Here is a 16,139-nt window from a genome sequence, read left to right as displayed (position 1 = left end):
ATGCGACAACCACGACGAAAGGCAGGCGGAGGTAGTATTGTGTAATACTGTCCATTTTATTGTCCATTATTTTCGCACTTGGTAATTGGCTCCAACGTGACTTGTACACCGGCGTTATTGATGTAATTGGCGTCTGCTACCTGATAAGAAAACAAAACTGAAAAATAAGTAGATCGCTGCAAAGTACGAGCCCAGGAACGGCCGAACCATCGTTGTTGCATACCAGGCCTTTGTTTCGTCCAAGATTATCGCGGTGACCTGCGTGCCTGCGTATTCCTTTCTGTAGGGCTCTCTTTCACTACGAGACTCCTGTTTCCTGTGCACTCGCGCTGATTTGCTTGATAATACTGGAAAAGCTGACAGCTTTCGTCATCGACTTTTCCACAACATTTCAACGCCTAATCAGTATACACTATTGGCACGAAAAAAAATGAGCAAATAAGAACACACACATACAATAACGAACGCTTAGCGTCAGCGTGCTTGAATCGATGAGCAATGTATTGGGCGCGACAAGACATTTGGTATGATGTGCACAAGTATTCATGTAAACCAAACAAGCAACCGAAGAAAGCAGTGATAGCCACAGGAAATATGAATAAATCGCAAACGTATGGGGGTACGTTTGCTTATCGGGTACAGAAATGGTGAGCAAGTACAATTTTATCATCATCGTCATCGACATCATCCGCCTATTTGTGTGTGCACTGCTGGACGAAGGTCTCTCCCAGCGATCTTGAACTACCTATACTTCTGTCTTGCGCAGGCTTATTTCAATTTGCGCCTGCAAATTACCTAATTTCACCAGCCCACCTAGTTTTGTGCCGTACTCGACAGCGCTTCCTTTCCCTTGGCACCCATTCTGGAACTCCAATGGTCCACCGGTTATCTGTCCTACACATTACATCACCTGCGCAGCTCCATTTTTTCTCTCAATGTCAACTATATATAGAACATCGGCTATCCACACCGCTCTCTTCCTATTAAGGTTAGGCCTAACATGTTTCGTTCCATCGCCTTTTCGCAGTCGGTAACTTGTTCTCGAACTTTTTCTCTGTCATATGGAGCTGATACGTGGAGGTTAGCAAAACAGTACAATTTATGCATACTCAATGTGCATATATATGGATAAATGAACAATCCAAGTAATTAGCATCCATATAAAAAAGTAATTCAGCATCCATATACAAAATGATATGGGTAGGTATCAATAGTCAGAATTGTACCGTTAAGAAAGTTAATACGCGTAAATCTTTCAAAGCTCCGGTTTGCGCTTGGAGGTTATTCCGCGGTCCAAGCGCTTTTTCAGAAATAAAAGGACGATTATAAACGCATTCAGCTTTGCTCCCCCGTAATGTCCCTATCCATTATTTCCTTCTCAGCTGTTATCGCTAAACGTCTGCACTGCCGTACAGACTAGACAGGAAGTAAGCCTGACGTGCTAGAACGAACCACGTGCATTACCCACGGAGGCGATCCTTGCAACGACCCGGCCGCGATTGCGTGAACCACGTGTCATTAAAATGTGCTCTCGTCGTGGTTATTTAAAGATCCAAAAAGACACGCAAGGTCCATATGCTGCGCCGAATGCTCGAATAATTGCCGGCGTAACCAGAAGGCACAAGCGACGCGCTGCCCAGCTGCGGCTGAGCGCTGAATTTATACGCCGCCTACGATGCCGCTCCGCGAAGATGCAATCGAAAGTTGAAGCACCCAAATTTCCTGCATGGTCTTATCAGCCAAGCTGGCTTTCTTTCCCGCCTTGGTGGTTAAAACCAGGACGAGACTAGGGCCGGTATTTCGTAGCAATGCCTTATGACTTATTCTATACTAGTCTCATCATCCACTGCTCACGGCCGGCTGATCCCGTTGATAACGCGAGCGGACCATCGCTCTGACCACTGACAAAGCGCGATAAACGCGAATTGGCATTAGCACCGGAAAGGCAATATACCGGCCTAGCACGGACGCCTCTACGGACATATTGATTCGTCAGCGGTTTTGTGCGCAGTATCTTCCATATTTTCAAACTTCCTGAGCCGTCGAAGCTGCAGCAACCTGTTTGGCCAAGCACTAAGCTGGAGTTGGATTAATAAGGGCTGTTGCTCGAGTGCGAAGAAAACGCTGACCGCGATATACCGCTTACGTGAGTACGTGAGTAGTGCTTGAAGTCACCTACCCACTGCTGGCTTCCAAGAGCAAAGTCAATGTTTACTGCTCATCGCTTACAATGTTGTCGGACAACTTCATACTGGTTTTGCACATCTGGTCTAAGTAAATTCTACCAAATATACCATTCACCACTTATATGTCCACATCAAGAGCGCGAACAGCTCAATGTGCATGGGAAGAAAGCTTGATTAGCAATATTATAAACTCAAAAAGTATAGGGAACGAATGCAATTATTACAGGGGCTGATACATTGGTTAAGTCTTTTTTGTTTGTGTCCGATTGGCCCCGTAGTTTTTCTGATGCAGTGTCAGTGGACGCGATGACATCAAAACTGCTGTCAGAGAAAAATCGGAGGAGAGGATTTGATGGCGATGACTGGAACCAATGTATGCCTCCGGTGATGGGGCATAGTGGGGGTTTTTGTTTTCTAGAGTGTGTTAGGATGCCGCTAAAAGGCCCCGTAACCCAATGTCCTTGCTGTCAAATGCAGTGAAGTTTGAAGGAGCTGAGGTTTGTTTTACGCCACAATTGCAAGCGCGCTGAAGCTGAATTACACGCACGCTGAAAGATAACGTCACGCCGCACTTTTCGTTTCTTTTCACAGAGCGACGAAACGAGATGCTGCTGAATAAGGAATCGAGGTGAGATTAAGGGCTTCATTGATTACGCTGCAGCTCAAGAAAACTCCCGCGAATCCACAAACTACATTTTCTTTAGCTTGTATGTTAAGTCTAGAGATTACTATGAGATTACGCTGTTTTTTTTTTCTTTACTGCACGAGACTACAGCCTGTGCATAGGAAGCTAGCCGTAGCCCACCTTCCCTTGATTCTACACCTAAGCAAACAAAACGGCTACAGCGCTCTAGACAACCATGACGTCGGCTGTACAGGAGACGGTGATCAGAACGCGGTATTGTGGTTCATGCTAATGTAACGACTACTGTGAGTGAATTATCAGGCAGATACCAACGCCATCCCTGGCTGTAAGGCAGTGCGGCTCCGAAACAAGTTACTTCGCTTGCGTACCCACCCACATAATGCTATCTCAAGTGCACTTGCACACCGCATTTAGTCTAAAGTTATCATCTCACTGCATTGCATATATTCGTCGCGTGGATGTAGACCATCCGCAATGGCCCGGAACTTCATATGTAACATGCGCGTCATTGTATTATTCCTGGCTGGTAATTTACACAACAATTTCCCACACCCGACCTTCAGGCACACCTGCGCAACCATACACAGCTGACACATTCCGGTTTACGGCTTGGACTTTTGTAAATAAAAAGTTTTCAAACACACACACACACACACACACACACACACACACACACACACACACACACACACACACACACACACACACACACACACACACACACACACACACACACACACACTAACGAACATACATTATCTCCGCCATACCGCCTTCCTGCATAAAGATATGCATACATGCACCTACACTTCATAAGGCACTTCATTCTTCTATACAGGAGAATCTCTTGATCACTGCAACTGCACACAGCTTGTGAAGCTGATACGAAGCAGATGCACAAAAGAAAGGAAACAGCATGTCCTCGGGGAGTACTGGTTAGACTTGCACTGTTATCACCTACGATCACCAGTACTATCTTTGCCAGTCACGTTTGGAGCTGCTGGTTTGTGCACACCTAACGGATTGTCCTGCCATCGCGTGCCTCCGTTGTGCATTCTAGTGTCCTCGCTGGCGTCGTTCCGTGCCGCTTTCAAGTGTGCAGCTACAGCCCTTTATCAAGATTGCCACAGCCTTTTCTTTACGTTGCCGCCGGGCAGCGGCCTCTTCAAAGAGACCGTGTAGTCAGTGATCTCCGAGGGCCAGCGTAACATATTGCGACAGAATGAAACTAATGTGCGCGTACGAAAAAAGAAAAAAAAAGCAAGGACCAGTCCGCGTGCCGCCGTGGTCGTTAGAGACAGCGAGGAGGCAGCGGCGTTGCCGCAATTCTGTGGCGTAATTTCTCGCTCCGTTGTGGAGAGCCTCACCCCACCACGTTCGTTATAGAACAGCGGTTATGGAGTGCACGTCAAAGTTTCCGCACTATTACTCACGCCATTCGCAGGAGCTTTGCGGAACATCGAAACAGGAGATAGACAGCGAGCCTTACTGGTTAGATGAGAGCGTGAGGCTACTGCTAATGAAAGATCGCGAGCTGCGAGTGTATGTCAGGGATCGTCGGAACGCGCGTAACCAGGGCAAACTACTGGATGTCGCCACGCAAAACGATCCACGCGACGACGAAACACGCGAGCTAGAAGGCGAAAAATCCGAGCCGATAGGTGGCCTGCTTCGAGGCGGCTCGGGGCATCTAGTGAAAAGGAAAAAAAGAAAAGTGCGGCGACAGAGAAAACAAGCCCACACCGCGACATCGAAACGGAGGGACGGTATGTGTCGGGGCGAGAACGTTACACTGCCGCTGGTTTCCTCACGCCATCTGAAACACGCCCAACGGAGAATTATCGCGGCCAGCTTATGGGATCAAACGGAAAGCTGGCGCTGCGCAGGCTTGGTTCGGCTTCGGCGTTTCCGGCGAGCGCGGACCAAGCATTGCGAAACTTGGAGTCGTTACTGAAAACCGACGAAGAAAAAAAAAAGCAACACAAATTATGCCCGAGTTTTCAGCCACCAGCTCGCGCAGCCAAGGTGGCGCAGTCGGTGACCGGTGCAGGCCAGGAGCATTACTGTCGGTGCCTTCAACCTATCGCTGGTGATGCTGCTGCTACTAATGTCAACGTGCGCGAGTGTCACAACTGTTGGAGAAGAGATCGGCTGAGCACTTTCTGGATGGGGCGGGGGAGTTATTGAAGGCAAGGGAATTCGATGGCTTTCGGGAGATGGCCGAGGGCGTGAGTACTTTGCTAAACTTGTCTCTTATCTTGTCTGTTTCATTTCTTGCCGGTACTCTTTTTATTCCAAATATTTGTCCTGCGGCATAGGGGTACCCAAAGAAAGACCTGCACGCGAATCTCTTGTGGAAATTGAAGTAGTCACATGTAGAACTTATTGCCCATAGGTTAACGCGTGTTATTGTCTGTGCTTAGCGGGACTTGCTTTCGTCCAACTTTAGCCCGCCCCTTTGGGTGTTGCCTGCCGATTCAGACGATTAGATCTCTCCATGTCTCTATAGCAGCAGGTTCGCAAAGCGCTGTAATGCTTCACACCTCCTTGCGACAACATTGATCATTTGACGCTTCCGATGTTGGTTTCCGCAACGTTTGCCCCCATCCCGTTGACAACTGCTCCAGTTTCTACAGAGAGAGAAAGAGAGAGACAGATAGAGACGAAAGGAAGGGGAAAGGCAGGGAAGTTAACCAGAACAATGAGCCCGGTTTGCTACCCTGCAGGGGGGAACAGAGGAGGTGTGTGCCTTGCGGTTCGTCTACTATGCGCGCTCAGTAGTCCATAACTATACTTATCATACTCTCGTTAAAAATGACGTGCTCGTGAGACCCGCCTGCCGTAGGGGACTAAACGTCTTCACTTCTCGCCAGGTTTAAGGTTTAGCCACGTGACACTATGGTGGAACAAATGCAGCTAATACAGGGAATCTCCGAACTCGATAAATGGTCGGCAAGAGCTCCGAGCAGTAACTTGACAGTGATACAGCAGAAACACATTACACCCGCAATATAACACACATGAGAAATGTGAAAGTGTAGCAAGACACCTGCATATACGTGGCAAGCAAGCGCGATGGGATCATCATGCTTGCCACCTTTGGAATTTCGTAGACGTGAGGCGTAAGCTTTTAATAGCGATGAGAGCTACATGTGTTTTCTTTTTTTCCCTAGAATTATAGGGCCTCTGTGTTGTAGCATAATTTTAATAAACCTGATGCACCTGTGATACAGCGGGAAATCTAGCGTGAACTTGCGGCTTTGAGGCAAAATCGCTTTTCTACCTGTAATACATCGCGTCGAGAATAGCTGATCGTAGGTGAAGCATTCTTTAATGTGTGTGGGCCTCTAAATAACACCGACTTTTGTTGCAAGGCTTGTAACCGAAGGTCATTTTTTTCTTATCTGGCCTTCTTAAAGCGGTGATTATGAATCGGGCGTTGGAGGTTTATTAAAAATTTAAATCTGGGGCAAGTGCGTGCTAACACCGCAATCTCATTATGAGGCATGTCGTAGTGCGAGACGTCGGATTAATTATGGCCACCTGGGGTTCCTTAACGAGGACCAAATGCACCACATACGAGCGTTTTTTTTTTTTTTTTTGCCTTCCGCCCCCCATCGGAATGTGGTCGCCGCTGCCGAAGTTGAACACGCGACCTCGAGCCTAGCGGCGCAACGCCACAGCTCATAGCAATCATCTGCCTGTTAGAAGGTCTATCTGCCGAGAGTAATCTTTCGGTACATTTATTACAATAAAATATCAAAAATAGTGCAATGCTGCGTACTTGGTGCCTGCCGGGCACTCGCCGTGGTATCGCGTGCTTCACTGATTTCCCGGCGACGGCCAGCGTCACTTGTTTTGTGCTCTTCAATCTGGCGAGGTCGACGTTTTCTATCTGTAGAAGCACGTTTAGCTGATCGCTGCACTTTTTCCACCGCGGTCGGTGCTTCGCGAAGGTAAGGATAATCAGACTTGTTCGGCGTGCGTTGTCCGGTCAAGTATCATCGAACTGTCCAACGAGTGTTTCCACTGTTATCGTGCACTGTTTTTTTTTCTTTTCGCTGACCCTTTGAAATGGGCAAACAAACTGCTTCGTAGTTTGACGGTGTCATCTGTAGGTGCCATCTGCTCCCCTGTACAGTGGCTCAGTAGAATTGGTCTGCCACCCTCCCAGCATAAAAGTCTCACAAGAACAATGTCGTGCAAATGTATCTTTTGTCAGTGTTTATTTGCCAGTAAATGCGTGTCCTTAAAGCTCATTCACTCTAGGTCGACACGACACCGACTTTGGTCTGCCGACTGATGGTGACAGTAGTTAACAGGACGGAAAACGCTGTCACCAACGGTTTAAAGGAAAGAAAATGCTGTCGCCAGCAGACGGCAGACCAATGTCGGTGTCCTGTCGGCCTAGAATCAGCCTTTAACGACGATACCTGTTCGGCATTAACGAAACATCTTCTAAGGAGTGCGCTTGAGTCAGATGCACAGCATAGTTGAGTGTTGAAGGATGACCATAAATGGACCACTTGCAGAAATATACTGTGCATGCGCGACAAAACAATATTCTAGCCAAAGGTGCTTACCCGGATGTTATGCCGTTGTCTATATGGAACGGAATAAGGCATCGTAGATGGGCGCCACTGCGCTTGTGTTTTTTATATTGAGACAGCATAAGCGACTGACCAGTGGTGAAGAGCGCACGTTCTAAGCCGCGTTATCGCTATCTCGTAATATGCGCGTGACTTAGCGCAACTCAGGCGGCCGAGAAGAGCCAAGTATCACATATAGCGTTGCAGGAACATGCATTGTTCTCAAACCAGACTTTCTAGTTAGGCCACTGAACACGAGACGCGCAGAAGAGGACGGACACTATTTTGCAGGTCGTCTATTATTTGATACTAGACCGCCTGCTTCATTGCTGCGCGCCCAACAATGCAAAAGCGCGCCGCTGTTACGTCGAAGGTTCCGAGATCGAATCACGGGGAATTCGGTGCTCGCAATGAATTTTTTAGGCAGCCGTTGGCTGCCGCGAGAGGCAGCGCAGTCAATGAACTTTTGTTTAACTCGGTAATGCGAAGCACATTTACACACCAGGGAAATGTGGAACAAATCGCTCTTTATTTTTAGCCATAGAGTACATTTCCACAAAATCCACGTGATATTTTTTTCGTTAGTAAGACCGTATTTTGTATAGTAATTTATTATGTACTAATTGGTTTGGCCTAACTGCCCACATTCTAAACGTCTTTCGAGCGTATCAAACAGGCTACTATAGATAATCGGTGAGATAATCTCGCTTGCATCTAACGAGCTGCGTTTGTCCACGCGTTCCTGGTAAGAAACGGCCAAAGACGAGCTCAGGTCATCGAATATAATTATCATTTTCTTGCAGTTTTCGTTTTCTCCTCCACGATACTCTCGATTTTCTTCTATATTGCCTTTTGCTTCACATTCTCATAAAGTTACCTAGATTTTGTGTAACTAAATGCTTAAAATATTGCCTATGTCACATTATTTCTAAAGGATACCTCCGTAATATATTTGTCCATTTTTGGTAATATTTAAGGACAGTAACGCGGCAAGAAGGAGTCAAGTTTCTGACGCATAAATGAAACTTTTGCGGCATCCAACCGAGTGTAGCATAAATGACACATTGGGCATTAAACAGCGCCCTCTTTACGGCGCTCGTCCTGCTTGAATTTATATCATCTATCCCCGTGGCTCCGCATCGCCCATAATTGTGCACCAGCACCAATTTGCGCAACTTCCCGTTCTTTCGTTACTTTGTTCTGCTCATCCGGAAGAATTCCTCAATCATGCAGAGAACGCGATAGCAAAAGGGACACGAAATATATCGTCGGCCACCATTCACTGCTAGAAGCGTTTTCCCGGCGATTTTGTGTAGTACGGAACGTTTACCGCATTGAAACATAGAGATGGGTAGATGTATTACCTGGGGGGGGGGGGGGGAGGGGTGATGCAGCTAGAGAAGTTGGAAGTACGTTTTTTCTACAACTTTATATGCTTAATACGTGAAAGTGCGATGCACTACATGAGGATGCGCGAGAATAAAACATGCATTAGAATTGGAACGCATGCACACTCCGTACAAAGTAGAAACAAACGGAATACCACACATTAGCGAAGATAAAGAGTGAAATGAACAATTAAAGTTCAACTACATATACGCGATCACTACATTGCTGCAAGTTTGTACAAAGCAAAAAAAAAAAAAAAAAACTCCGTGCTATCACACTATATACACGCGAAGCCCGGGCACAAAGCCCCGAATAAGAAATTCGACACTGCAGTAGCTTGCGGGACCTACCCAATGATTCATTTGATTTAGAAGCGACATGTCTTTTAACGCAGCCGAGTGTTGTATCATTTGTGCAGACCGCCTTCCATTTCGTTTGGACGGCGACATTACGATTCAAGGTTCAGACCGTCCAGCAGCACGTTTTACAGGCGCCTGAGATTTCCGAGAGAAGCACACGCAGACAGAATGGTATTCTTTGTGACCTGAGGACGGCACTATTGTGCAGATGGAGGGGAATATGTTGCAAACACACGGATGACGATTGGACAAGCATCTGATTCAGCTCATTGAGCCATGAATCTACTACCTTTGGGTAGCTGATCACAGTTGTGAAGACCATGTTTACCTCTGTGCATATTCGACGTTTGTTTTAGAATTATGTGTTTGGAATTATGCGTCGCACTAGATCTTCCTTTATGTGCCTGAACACTTGGAGCCGAACTTAGTGAGGCTTCTCATGAAATTTCCTTTCAGCACTCGAGACGGAAGTTGCAGCACTTTAGGCAAAAATAGGAAAAAAATAGAATCAACAAATGTACCAATCGATTATGACATTTTGCGCGAGTTCTAGACTGTTGGTTTTTGTATTGGTTCGTGTTTTTTTTTTTTCAAGACAACTTGCGAATTTTCTTTCAGGTGGCGTAACAAACGGTAAATGTTCCCCGTTACTCAAACATTCTTTCGTTGATGTGCTGACTGTTCTTAGCGCGGTTTGATTCTTAGGCCATATTTTGCTGGAAGTGCTTTGGCGTTAGCGCAGCAGCATTTAAATCGAAAGGTATATGTAGACCTACTACTACCTCCAAGAATGGCGAACATCAATGAAAGAGGATTGGCTACTTCACTCTACGGACTGCGTTTCTGCTTCCTTATTCTGGTCTCGACGCGGTGCACGTTCGAATACACAGAATATGAGTGTAGCGCTACTTACCTCGAGCGACACATCGATGTACAGCGCTACGCTCGTGACCGAAAAACACGACACGGAAGGTCACCGGGGACACCTTTTTTCGAAGCATAGCTATACGCATAGGCAAGTGGGAAACACAAGCTACGCCACTTCCCCTTTTCTTAAAGTTTCCACGAAGTAATGCGCGTCAGAAACCACAAAACAAAACCCTTACGGCAGCACGGTTTTTACCCCGTGTTTGCATCCACAGACTCAGCGTAATTCACGGGCCATTTGCGGCTGCTGACACGTGTCACGAACGACCGCTTCTCCAAGGAATATCGCGGAAAGCGCCGCTAAGACCGCCGAATGAATGAACGCGTGCAACCACGGAAAAGCCCACTTCCCGTTCAACCTCGCGGCCGAGTCGCACCTCGCGCGTACCAGTGTGGAGTGGGGGAGGGGAGGGCAGGGCAGGGCGTTGATAGCCGCGCCAGACCGGACGGTTTAGTAGGCGCTGCCCTCACCTGCCTGGTCGAATACGCCGTGTCCGTGGGCGTTGCGCGCTGCAACAGTCGTTTGTTTTCTCTCTGTCTCTCTCTATTGCTCTAAGTGTTCTTTTTTGTTACGTTTCTACGATTGTAGCGTCTGGTTTCCTTCTTGGGCGGGCCGCTTCCACAGCGCGGGGATTTTGAAAGCCCACATGATCCGCTCTCCCTTGATCTGTCCGCGATGCGTGTCACTCGGCGCTTGAGTGCTACAAGCCTGCGTTGAGGGTAAAAGGGGGAATGGCTGAAGTGCGAAGGTATCAGCAGTCTGCGCACAGCATACGGTTGGCAACAATACCTCGCACTCATGACAACAGTTTCTTTCCTTATCTTAGCGCACGCGCCATCGGTTCACTCGGCGGAAACTGAACGCGCTTGCGTGTTTAGACAATTGCGGACGGGCTTCTTTGGTGCACGTCAGTGCCCTGCTAAGACCCGGCCGTGTGTCCGAAGAATACGTGAGACGTATTTTACTGGGGTGTTCCTTTCTACATTCGCGCGCAGAACCTCAGCTGACTTTGGATTATGGGTGTCGGCCAAGTGCAGATCCGTGAGTACAAGCACGTTCTTTATCCAAATAAGAGCGGACTTACTGTTCTGGCTTAAAACAATTTTCTGCTTCAATGGACATAAAAAATGTGGCAAGCGGCTTTTCAAGCTTTAACAGAGGTCGTTTCAATACTGTAGCATATCGCACACATAGAGTTTGAAGGAATCGTGTCGTATCTATGATAACACTCACGTAGTAGTTTATTTGCGGCTATAGATTAGTAAGGTTACTTAATGTACAGGGCTGGCATATTTCTATTCAATGAAATGACCTGTTTGTTTTCCTTTTCGTTTTTTTTACATATGACAAAACGTTTTTCTCCCACACCTAAACATTGTTGAACAGGTGGGTAGGCTCGTTTTGAAAAACCTAACGCTGACCAGGTTATCTGAAAGATTCGATGAGAACGCACATTGAACTCGGATCTTCTGAACTGATACGATGATACAAATGATACAAGGCGCTGGAACAGCGCCACCCGAAATAACGCATTGTGTGCTTGTTTCTGTTGTTTGTTGCTTTTTAATTTCTTTCTTTCTTCTTTTTCATTTTCGTCTGTTCTCAAGTGTTTTGACGAGATCAAAATTTTCTAATGGCTTCATGTATGCGGCTGTCAACGCTTTAATTGTGCATTCGTGTCATTTTGTTTATGTGTACTTCCCTATTTGTACGTGGGGTTCTTTTACTTCCCAAATGTTTTTTGCCCACATTAGTGTTAGCTCTCAGCACGAATCTAAATTCATACCGCTTATCGCGTCACCCTTATACGCGCCCGTGCATTACAACTATACAACAGCTATGAGCCTCGCCTTGTACAATAAAAATGAAAATAATGATCATCGCAGTCCCGCCTGAAAGAGAAAGTGCTGACAGCGATAGCAAAGTAGAAAGCTTTGTTTACACGCTCTGAATAAATAATATGCAAACAGACACATCATGTGCGGAATTTTATTTTCACTGCATGCGACCCCGTTCTTCTCGCACCGCAGGAGTATTGGGCCACATAGCGTGACGTTATACTTACGTCAGTGCTGATATCAGCGCGCTTACGAGTTGAGGCTGCAGTGTAACCAGCTCTAACAAAACAAAAGCCGTCTAAATTGCAGTTTCAGTGTCTTCAGCACGGTGCGTGTAATAGTCGCGAGTGCGGAAAATGTTTTTTTTTTCCTTTCACTAAGCAGTTCTCAGGCCCTGCAGCCTAAACACGTTGCGACAGGACCACATCTTTCGAATAATATTTGCGCAGTCTATGTCGCCTAAGCCGTGATCGAGTGGCATCGGTTGCACAGACGTCTTAATACCGTCACACGCATGCGCATGCACACACACACATCCGCTGCAAGTTTGGAAATCAAACGAGTCCCATGCTTAACGCCCCACACCATACTTCAGCTCAATTTGGAAACTTCGCGTTCAAAACGTCTGTATTGATCTTCCTATATTCCTGCTGTGCCGCTTTCTGCCTGTCATCCTGTGTTTGCCTGAGACAAGTAGCCAGAAACTTAGTACTCAATACCAAAACTCAGCAAGAAAAAAACTCATTTTTTTTCTGGCATGTTTTCTGTAGGCAACCGTCGTCAGTGAAGGGTTAGAATCTACGGTATGACCTCTCAAAATCAATGGATTACGGTAAACGCAGAAACTGAACCTCCGAGGCGGCTCACGGGCTATGCATCTCTGTCTGCTGCAGAGTATGAGGTCGGCGTAACGACTCCCGGCCACGATAGCTGCACACCCATATAGGAACGATACGGAAAAATGCTCGCGTACTGTGATTTGATTCTGCAGTTTCGGGATGTTACACCAATTATAATATTTTTTTAACAGATACGAAACCTCACTGCCTATATATGCGCAGTCTGATGGCGTCGATTGCATCGCCTCTTTCCGCGAATGGTTTTTTTCAGGGGTGGGCGAATATTCGAAGTTTAGAATATGAACCGAATATTACATACCAACTATTGGTAGTCTCATTCGAAAAGAAACGATCATTCGTCGAATGCCTTCACAACTATCGTCTCTATAACGAAATGACCTGCATAACAAATGTTTTCTTAGTACCGACCAAAGTCATATCCTTCTTGTGTATCGTGAACAACGCCCCTACAACGAAGACCACTACAGCGAATTTGCCTGTAAAACGAAGGGATGTGGGCGCCCCCCGTAAGTTGAATTGTTGGGTTGCGAAAAAAAAACGCAAGTAGCGGCACCACCACTTCGGTTCGTAGCCACTACAGAGCCGCGGTACACACATGAAGCGCCGGTCGCAATCGTAACAAATACCGTCTGGCAAGGTCCAGACGCCTCAGAAGCCATGCATAGTGCCCCCCCCCCCCCAACTTTCCCCCTACTTTAAACCAACGTGATTATCTCGTCGGAACGGATCACTGATGACATCTTTGGGGCCATCAAGGAACGGATCAAACATCTACAACACGACATAACTTTCCAGTGGATTCCAAGTCACCGTGAAATCATAGGAAATGTAATGGCTGATCGCATGGCACGTGCAGCTCATCAAAAGAATGAATTATCACTAGTTCCTCTAGCAACGAGTGATGCGCGTTGTTTATTGAACAAACTATGCGGTAAATTGTCCAAGGAAACTTGGTTCATAAATGATGCACATAACTCTCAATTATATAAGATTGGTCCTGGAATAGAATTCAATATTCCGTTTAAAATTAGCCGATCGGTTAAAACAACAGTACATAGGCTTCGGCTAGGCACTGCCTATACTAAAAGCTTCCTGTATAGGATAAGAAAAAACTAATAGTGCTACATGCTCATGCGGAGATGCTGAAGAAGACATAGAACACCTTCTTCTCCACTGTAAAAGACATGATGCTCCCCGTAAGAAGCTTTCAGAAAGACTGCATGGCTTGGATAGACGACCACTATCCACAGGAAAAATTTTGGGTCCATGGCCGACAGAAAAATTACAAAACATTGCTGCACGCGCCTTAGTACAATTTTTGGAGGACTCAAAAATATCGCAAAATTACTAAATCAGATTTCAGTTATTGCTGGCATTGTTATTAACAGGCACTCTGGATTACATGTTTATTGTGTCTTCGTGTTCATGTAGCATTTTTGTCTGCGTAAAAGACTGTTGTATTTAGAGCGCGGCATTCAAGAGGGACCTAATTTCCCAAGTGCCCAACATCTTCTGTGTGAACATCTTGGTTTTGTGAACATTTATGCTTTGGGAACTCATGTGTTGCGTGTGAACACTTCGGTTTTTTGAGTATTCATGTTATGTGAACTCTTCTGTTGCGCGAACATTTATTTATATTGCAGTTCAGACTTAGTACGTGAATGTTCGTACATGTGGTTATTAGTCCAGTTTTGTGATTTTTGACAACTTTCTGAGGACAACTATCATGTAAGAGAAGAGGAGTAGCCGGCGCCACCTATAGGCACCAACATCTCCTTAAATACATTTAATGAAAAAAAAAACAATGGTCGATGAAGGCAGCAGTGGCGGATACACTGGATTAAACACGAATTTTGAAGAGGCAGGGCAGTACTTAGGTTCGACACTCTGTAGCAGCGCCTTGCTTGACTTCCGGAATTCGTCGCTGAGCATGCTGTGAACCTTGATGTACATAGCGTTCCCTGCAGTCACGCACTTCGCCGGATGAAGTCGCAGAAAAAATATTAGAGACGCAATTCACGCAATATCTCCAGAGTTCACGGTGAATGAAGGTGTTCATTTGGGTAAGTTGCTTGGCCTGCGCTATTACGAGCGGTAACGTGCTCAGTATTTGCAACGAAGTGATCTGTATAATGAAGGATTCTGGAGGTCCGAAGCGCTTCGTTATATAGGCGTTTCGCTTTTGTATTTTGTATGCACTTTTGTATTTTACGCTACGAGCAGTGATTTGTTTCATGCAACGGGCCCTTTTACAAGTGTGTACGCTACCTTAGTTCTTTAGTAGGTCTTGCTTTTTTTTCCACAAATTCTGACCTTTTTTTTTTGCAACAGCTTATTCAGCGCTTACAGCGGCCATTCATTCTTGGAAAGCTTGTTTGCAAACAGGCTACTCGCGTAGTTCTTAAATCAAAATTAGTGATCTCGTCTGTAAAACTGATCATTTGTTTCTGAAGTTAGCGATAATAGTCAGTAAAGGCCTAATACAATATTAGAGCGAAATAAATATTCCCGCTTGGAAATACCTGTGTCCATCTGCGTTTTAAAAATAAATACTCCTTTCGTATTCGAATATGTTATTCGCCACCTGTACTCTTTGGTTGGCCGCTAATTAACTCAGACATCAGCTTACACAGCTCTCTCTGACCGTATAACAGAGTGAACGTATACAGCTCTCTCGGTCGGTGTGCGTGTGATCGTTGGGGGGGGGGGGGGGGGGGTAAACGGCGGCAGGACAAAATGGGAAGAATACAGGACGTGGACGGTTTGATGTCCTGAAATGCTGGGAAGCTCAGTGCGTATGATAAAAAAGCTACTTCTTCGTTTTATTTGTGTTCCACGTTCAGGCAAGATACGTGCCATTGAAATGTTTTTTCGTAATTCCGTGATTGCTATCGTCCTGTAACTTAATCTACATAGCGCAACCTCACCCGGCATGCAGGTTAGTGTAGTGGTACATACAAGGTCCGGTTGGTTAACTCGGAACACATATGTATCCGAGCACGTCCAGTGACGTGTATGCAGATTTGGCTTATGTGGGGGTTCCCCTTCGGTAGTGGTGTCTAGCAAGCAACGCTGTCGATGCGTACCGTGTTAACGGTTGGTGCCGTTTTCTCGCGATGTTTGTACGCAAGTATAGGTCATACCATTGCTTGAGCTGCGGAACAGAGAAGGTGTTATTTTAAAATGTATTTTTATCATTAAACAATTTCTGCGTGACTGTTCACGCTTCAAAATTTTTGTACACAGTATCTATAACGTTATTTACATTCTATATAGCATTATTTACAAAAAGACGTGATATAGAAACAGCTATTCACCTCACAGTCTTACGTAACAGCACATTG

At 46.0% G+C, this 16,139-nt stretch overlaps 1 protein-coding gene across 3 annotated transcripts in view; it reads left to right on the top strand.

The window, feature by feature from the left end:
- Positions 1–16,139, top strand: part of LOC119445527 (monocarboxylate transporter 9) — a 130,253-nt gene that overhangs the window by 100,168 nt on the left and 13,946 nt on the right. The window contains exon 1 of one of the 3 annotated variants that reach the window (XM_037709791.2): positions 10,924–11,138. The exons of the other annotated variants lie outside the window; for them this stretch is intronic. The gene's annotated coding sequence lies outside the window, so the exon portion shown is untranslated. Of the gene's footprint in view, positions 1–10,923; positions 11,139–16,139 lie in introns of those variants that run through there. 3 annotated transcript variants of the gene reach the window in all.

This window comes from Dermacentor silvarum, chromosome 3 (genome assembly GCF_013339745.2).
Source record: "Dermacentor silvarum isolate Dsil-2018 chromosome 3, BIME_Dsil_1.4, whole genome shotgun sequence".
Taxonomy (NCBI): domain Eukaryota; kingdom Metazoa; phylum Arthropoda; class Arachnida; order Ixodida; family Ixodidae; genus Dermacentor; species Dermacentor silvarum.
Note: the sequence above shows the minus strand (reverse complement) of the source record. Positions and strands in the feature narration are given on the sequence as shown.